The 8,398-nt window shown below is 32.1% G+C and overlaps 1 protein-coding gene across 2 annotated transcripts in view; it reads left to right on the top strand.

Moving 5' to 3' along the window:
- The first annotated feature begins 438 nt into the window (after window positions 1-438).
- The window catches only part of LOC106105179 (Ig-like and fibronectin type-III domain-containing protein C25G4.10), a 72,461-nt gene continuing 64,501 nt past the window's right edge, over window positions 439-8,398 (top strand). For both annotated transcript variants that reach the window (XM_013285433.1, XM_013285432.1), the window contains exon 1: window positions 439-633. The gene's annotated coding sequence lies outside the window, so the exon portion shown is untranslated. The remainder of the gene's footprint in view (window positions 634-8,398) is intronic.

Below are 8,398 nucleotides of genomic sequence, written 5' to 3'. Positions count from 1 at the left end.
TATTCGTAAGTTATTTTGGGTACGATGACTTTGACCAATTTTATCATTGAAGAAAAAATTGTTATGTCAGTTCAAATGTTTGTGATAATTGTTACCTAATAGAGATTATTTAATGCCAGGGGCGCTGACAGCAGCCGACATCGGCAACACCTTGCGCACCTCGTTGACACCTTCGCGACCTTGCGCCGAGCTGCGAGGCTGCACCACGTCCGCAAACAAACCCAATTCATATTGTCATCTCACGTTATACACAACATCTACAAAAACGATTCTTTAAATCTTCCACAAGCAACTTTCGACCTTATAGCTTTACAGATAGTGAGCAGGTGTTGTTTGCATATCGGCAGATCTAGCCTTGTATCAATTAACAAGGTATAAACAAACGATTCATTGTTTTCAAGTTGCACGCAGATGTAAAAGTGGATATCGGTCGGTGGGCTACCTCCCTCACTCAGTCGCTCCGCGTCGTTCCACCGGCGCAGATCGCGTCGCGTCCGCACTCCGCCACGGCCGATTCTATAATAACACGTCGTGTGTGATTCGGATTCCTAATTCGAATATTGAGTGATTTAATTTTCTTTTTTTAATTTCGTCTGTGCAGTGAGCCAGGATTTTTTCAGCCCGATCTAAAAGGTATTTTTTCTCTATATTTTATTTATTTTCTGTTATTATTATTTATTGTCTTATTAGATAATTTATAGGCCTGTGTAAAAGTAAAGGGAAACTCTTTTATTAGCAAAGGTAATGTTCCAATAAATTTGTCAGTTCTGCTTTCTGATCGCGTTACTTAAGGCTGTGAACTGCATTGTTCCATAGACAATTTATTTTTTTAGTTTCTTTTTTATTGTTGCATTAGTTGGAATGGTATTGTTTCCGTATTTTTTTTATTAAAACGATACAGTCAGCTGAGTTTTAATTAGTAACGTTCGTTACTTCCCGTTCGATTGATATTAGCAAAACCTTTATTTGAATTTTTATCGACACGATATGCATTTTTACAGTTTTTTTTATAAATCGTGATATTTTCGCGTGTAAAATGATCGCCAAAATATATTCAGAATTCATTTTAATGATGTATTTACCTTAGTTTAATTATAAAGGCAACATGAACTGTAATTAATTAAGTTACATTAAACATTTTTTAACATAATTTAAGCTGTGAATTAACGAGTCAAAGTTTTTAATAATGTTTCCCGAACACTTATAAAGCTTTTTGGTATTGGCTGGCAATTCATGTTTTTTTTTTAATCAATACTTGAATAATAAAATAAATGTCGCATATTTATTATTTATGATTAAGTAAAAGGCCTATTTGTTTACGAGTTTTGCTATTCCTTTGTTATTGCAGTTCTAGAATGCGATTTATTACATCGGTATCATCGAAATCAGTACTAATTAAAAATCGATATTAATTATTTTATTAACTCCTAAAATTTGAAATAAGTAACCTTATTTATGTCTTTACTTTTTTTAATACACTTGCTTCTTTAATATCCTGGATTTTTTTTATTTAAAACAATTCTAACCTTCCTTTTTAACTAGCACCAGATAGAGCTATCAAAAACCACAAAAAAGAGCGTATACAAGAAGTTTTCGCATACCAAGACTTGTTAGGATTTTCCTGGTTCTTTTTTAGTTAGCTTTTGTCTATATTTATGATACTATATTTAAATTAATCTCATACTTAAACTCCATAAGAACAGTAAAAATAGTTCTTTTCTCCGACTCCGACTTATGTTTTGGATACTTAATAGAACCCTAGAGAGACCGTTAATGTCTTACGAATAGTGAAACGACATTTAACGACACCTTAAATGATAAGCAGTGCTTACAAAGTGTTTATTAGTTTTAATATTCGGCATTAATCTCTATCTCTGAGTGCAAGTCGTAACATATTGAAATAAAGGTATCAATACAAGTCTTCAGTTATGTGTTGGACATTTGTTGTTGCGTCATTTATTTTAAGATGGGTCAGAGATAAACATCGGTTCAACAATGATGTTGACTGCGAGCGGCAGCGCAGCGCGCCCGGAACACCGCTGTTTATCCGCTGACAGACAATACACTGTTTTGTTTGTACGTAAACATTAAACATAATATTTCGGGTCGTCGAAATGTCGCCTGATTGCACTCAAACAAGGATCTCTCATCTGCAGATCGCTTCTATCAATTGGTTCTCTCAGAAAATATGTACTACATATCTTTCGTCTGTTAGACGAAACAAAAATAGGGCATCTCTGTTTAATACAAGTGCTAGCTTTCGCCCAACTGGAAATCGGTAGCCATTAACAGACCGAAGTGGAAAAAATTGCTTGACCAAGCCAAGGCCCACAAAAGGCTGTAGAGCTAAGGAAGAAGAAGAAGAAGAAGAAGCTTTCGCCCGCGACTGCGTCTGCGCCGAATTAAAAAAAAACATATTAAGTAGCCTATGTTTTCTTCCAGAATATGTTTTACGTCTTTGCCAAATTTCATCGAGATTTGTTCAGCAGTTTCTGCTACAAACTAACAAACATCCATCCAAACTTTCGGATTAATTAGTAAGAAGTGAGATTTTGGCAAATTTCATTATAAGGATCAAAGATCCTTTTTATTTGTATTGACGGACTTGCTTGTTACTTGTTTTTGTAAATAATTAAAAGTACTAAACATCACCATATTGTAGTTGGTATGATAATATTTTTTATTCTGTTTATAAAGGATGATCTGTGCCAAGTATGTAAATACCGCAAGAGACAAAGTAAAAAAAAAATAATCCCGTGGCTGTGGCAGCGCGGCTGTGAGAACGAATGCAAAGTATTTTACGAATCACATTTTTTTTGTATAATTTTGCATTTTTTAAATCAATTGCAAATGCAGTAGTGATGAATATTCTTAATAATATTTTTACCGTATAGTAAGCTCCGCATACTACTCCGTCCGCGTGCAATTAAAATCTAGACTATTCTGTACATCTATGCCAAATGATACCGAATTCCGTTCAGCAGTTTAGTCTACAAACTCTAACAAACATCCATCTATCCATCAATATAAATTTTCCCATTTACAACATTAGTAAGATTGAAGTGTCTTTAATTGTAAGACCATCTTTAAAGTTTTCAAGGCTTAATGACAGACTATTTTTTATTTCTTTTTTTGGTAGAAAAAACATATTTTGAATCAGAAATATAAATGACATCTGCTTGTTCATACAACTTGTAGCACAAGGTAAAAAAATGTAACAAGAACAGCAGACGTAAAGTATTCAAAAAATAGGTAAGAAAAATAAGGTAAACAATACACGAACAATCCCGAAGTCCGCTAACAACAACTTTTTACAAGTCGACAACAAGTTAGATAGAAGATTATATCCGAAAATGAAAAACTTTCAAAGTATGCGAATGAAATAAAAAATGAGCCAGCTAGAGTCTTCCAGCAAAAAGTGTTGGCTTTTTTGATAGCCGCGAGGGCCTTCGCTAGGCGACCACAAAAACCCACTCTTCGTGACTTTTTCATCGGCTCTGAGCTGTTTGTTGTGCGGAACACTCAAATATGACATTGAAACAGTTCGACTAAAGTTAAGGTGAGGACCAACTGTAGTGTAACGAACATTCTAACTCGGCTGTTAAATTGAAATATGAATTATATGTTCGCTTTACTATTTCGAGCATTATCCGATAATCAAAAGAAACATACAGCTAAATAAGGAACCTCTGCCTCTTCATGAAGACATTCTCGTTAGTACTTATTGACTAATTATTTAGACTAAATACATTTACTATATCTATTAATTGTTACATTAAATCAATTATTGATATTAAATGGCGACTAAGGGAAGTGTCAAGAATAAGATAATCGAAGCAGAAAGTTGTAGGTACTAACGACACGCCTGTCAACTGTGTGTTCTACTTTTTTTGTTTTTTTTTTGTCAGTAAGATACTGAATTTGTTTGTGAACTTTGAACATGCAATTGGCGTACCTTATAACTAAATAAATAATTATTCATCGTGTTTCCTAAACGCTGTCCCAACGTTATACAAGTCCATTGCATTCTCAGATGATTCTATTATTTAACCAATTCGTAGCCACATCGGTGCATTATGCATTTATTTTGAATAATTCATAACCCCTTGTGCTGCGGAGATACTATGTTAATTTTCACGAAAACGCAAATTATACAACGAAATGAAAATAGTTCCTATCCTACGAAGATCACGAGATTTAAAATGATGTAATTTCTTTTTATGAACTAGGAAAATGGATGTATGATTTTTATACGTTAATAGCGATTATGAATACTATTTTAAAGAGTGTAATTATTAATATTGTTGACCTAAAATATGAAATGTATAATTTAAAATCTTTTAAAAATAACCTATATAAAATTATTGTGTAGATAAGCGAATGTTTTAATTCAATTCTGTATTGATTTATCTACATTACACTGTCATACAATATTGGTTATCTTGTAATTTTTAATACATATTTTAATAATTATAAAACAATAGGAAACCACTCTAGTGTGTTGTTAGCTTATAAAAAATGACTTGTATTACGTAACCCTCATAGCGTCTTTATATAATCACAGCAGTAATTACTCGAAGGAATTAATATTTAAAATAACGTGCATTATCGTTGGCGCACCGTGAAGGTTAACTGCTGTTAACGTGGTTAACTTTTTGTTATTGAGTTAAGATTTTAGTTAATTATTACTTGAAAAGGAAAACAATATCAAATGACGTGTGTTTAAAATCAGTTTATAAACAAACTTACATACAAACATAAATAAATCCCAACATTCCAGGACTTTGAGGCACATATGAAAGGAGAACTATTGGTCGTAAAAAAGGTAACAAATTATATCCCTTTGAAAATTGAAAACTCATCATCCCCTACCTTATCCTACTCCTGTAGGGTCGGCACACCGGGTTTTCGTCCTCCAAATAACTCTATCATCCGTCATCACAGTCATCACACCCTTCTTTATCATGTCGCCTTTCACGCAATCCATCCATCTCTTTCCAGGTCTACCTCTACCGCTGTACCCCTCCACATTCATAACAAACGTCCTTCTTGTTACATGCGATTCATCCCTTCTCATAACATGCTAACCTTTTACTCCTTATTTTCTCAACCACTAAACTAATGAAAAGCTAATGAATGAAATATAGAAGCGTTGCTTTCCTGTAAATTTCTTTAATGAAAATCGTTATTTTTATGATTGGAAAACTAACTCAAGTTAACTGTCACCTATTTTATCTAAGCTTCAATGTTTTAGTAATTTTAAAATAATTAGGAAGTAATTAAAGTTTAGTTATGTACACAGCAATGTTAAGTTATCAACAAAACTTATTACAGAAACAGTTAGCGATTTATCTCCGGAATATTTAAGATAAAATTCAACTTACCCATTGTTTGGTTAACGCGGAAATTTCCTTGTTAGTGATTTATTAACAAGAATTCTACACCATTGTTAAATAAAGTTTTCATTGCGGTTTTCGTTTTTATGTTTGAAACAAACTACGGAGGTTATAAAAAACCTTTTTATTTGTTTTAATTACGGTCTGAAACAGCTCTTTTAAAGTACGAAGTCTTACGTAACAGAAAGACGTTCTTGTCATTTCAAATCTCGTCGTTTCAAAGGTAACACAAAAATACATTTTCAGTTCGAAGAAATCATTAAATAATAATGTTACCTTTTAAAGAGTTATAATTTAACTTCAATATTTCAACTTAGCGAAATATAATATAATATATATCTAACTTCTGTGACACTATCTGTCTCTGTCTTATTAAAGGTAATGAAAGAGATACGAATACGTGTTTTGTACAGGTGATTCAGTGTCGGGAACCCACCTTTAACCAGTTTGGCCTTGCACCAGTTCTGACTCAGTTGTTTTTTTTACTAACAATCGATAACATAACATTAATTATTCTTGTATCTTTTATGATTTAGAATATTAATAGAAATGTAATTTATTATCCGATATAAATAAATGTTAGAGGTAATATAACTGTCAGCAAACGCGATTGTTTATAAAAATGGAAAAATGTATTTTAGGTTAGAAAGAAAAATCAAATAAAACATTTCTTACTGAGAAATTATATCCTAAATTATATTGTAAGACTTAATGTGGCAATCTGAATTATTAATTGGTTATTTGTGAAGTTTCTTATTGTAGCTAGAATTAACCTGTGATAGGTTTGTTGATCTTTATAACAAACTCTTTGGTTATGTTTTGTTAAAATCCATTTCACGTTAAAATGAGAAACTTCAACCTAAGGTTTTCCATTAAAATACGTATCGTTTCATGAATAATGTGTAATTTACGAATTTGCTTCGTAAGCGAAGAGTTTAAATAAGAAAATTAATAACGCACGATGAAAATACAGAATTGTAAAGCTAAAATTAAGAACCATTGTTCTAAAAAATACTGCATTTAAAATTATTATTACTTACGTGTAAAGGAACGCAATTATTTTTGACAATTCACTATATAATAAATGGATGCGGTAAAAAGTCTTTTATGAGAATTTAATTGGTAGAACGGAACAAACTTTCTTTTACTTATTCTAAAATGTATTATTATAAAGGTGATTTTCTATACCTTTGTTATGTAAAAATTTTATCTAAATCTTTTATTTTTAGTGAAATAAGTAAAGCGTTAACTTTAAATTATGCAAGCTTTTGTGACATGACAATTTGTTAGAAATAAAATGTCTCAGTATCGCGCTCGCAGCGCCCTCTTCAATTTCCCGCGCTTTTCGCGTTTGCCGCGCGATAATTATGTTTGGACAATGCTGGCAAATATTGTGATGGTTATAGGAAAGGATTTTGAATTATCGGATCGAGTTCTATTTACTCCCAGACATGAATACATTAAATAGTACATTTGAAATGTTAAATATTTCGTTTATATTTGAATGTTTACTTATGCATACAATATGATTTAAATTCCTTTGTATCCGACTAGATATACGAGTACGGCTAGTTGATACATTTCTTGTTCTTAGATATTTGCATTGGACAGAAATATTGAAACAAGTTTTTTAGGGTAAAAGAATCTTTACAAGATAAATAGCTTTAACCCGCGACTCTGTCCACCCAGATAATTAGGTGGTAAACTTTAACAAACAAGCATCCATCCATTTCAACTTTCGCATTAATAATATTAGTAAGAAGTAAGATTATGCGATCTTATCAGAATATATGTTTGTATGTCTCTTCAAACTTAAATTTACTACATTTTTATTAAAAGTATAACTAAACTCTTCAAGTTTAGTTATACTTTTAATAAAAATGTGAGGCAATCATTTAGTACTATTTAGACGCGAGTTTATGCTAAATGTAGGTGATTTAAGCGAAGGCTTTACTGCGTTAAGCAATTAAGACGAGCTGAAATCCCTGAAATTTCAAGCTAGGTACAGCGCTGCAGTCAAATTGAAACTAATGCTGTTGTTTGACTCTTTAGGAATGTTAAATAATGTTTATGTAACAGCTTAGAACGTTTAAATATAGTTAATTCAGTTGAGAAAACTAATTTGGAAAAGTTTATTTATACCTAGGAATTTCGAGTAACACTTATTTAACGTAAATTGTTGTTACGTTCATAATCTATACTTCTATACTATCTATACTAATATAATAAAGCGTGAACACACTACTTCGTGACGTCAGATGTCAGCAATCGTTTTGGGATATATGTTTTCACGCTATTAAACTTAGGGTATAAAAAAATTGGAATAATACTTTCATGTGGGAAAAGGTACCATAAAGTACAAGCTGCCAACATTAACGAAGCAAGGTTATTATGGTAACTGTAATTATGACATTTGCAATTGAGAATTTAACAAATGTAAACCTGTAAAATGTAAATCCTGGCTTGGCGGCGCTGCAATCGCTTCCTTCATTACATCACTAATGTACGGAAAGGACTGGACTGCACAATAGATTTTCGTTCCCCAATACCGATTTACTATTCGTCATTACAGCCGTCACCTTCTTAACTATGTCACCTTTTGATAACCCTTTACTATATTTATATGGAGTTCTTTAATTCTTACGTAACCATAGAAAACATACCAAAGCGGTCACCCTTTGTAAATAAGAGTCTGGTAAACTGTCTTTTGTTTTTTATTATGTCAAATAATAATCATTATATCATAATATGGTCACTCTAATTGCTTCATTCGATTGTTTTTAAATAATTTAAGTTGAAGATAAAGGTACATTTCCATGGTCCGTAATGCCACGAACAGGTACGGACGTCGCACATTGGGCTGTATCCAGTTGCTCCATAGACAACTTTATCTGATGTTTGAAATGTCTCTTTTTTTTGCTTGAATGTGCTTCGTATCAGTAAATGCATACCTTATAACGTAATATTTATCTTGTATCGATATTTTTGGCGCAATTAGAACG

This window comes from Papilio polytes, unplaced genomic scaffold (assembly GCF_000836215.1).
Source record: "Papilio polytes unplaced genomic scaffold, Ppol_1.0 DF823177.1, whole genome shotgun sequence".
Taxonomy (NCBI): Eukaryota; Metazoa; Arthropoda; class Insecta; order Lepidoptera; family Papilionidae; genus Papilio; species Papilio polytes.
Note: the sequence above shows the minus strand (reverse complement) of the source record. Positions and strands in the feature narration are given on the sequence as shown.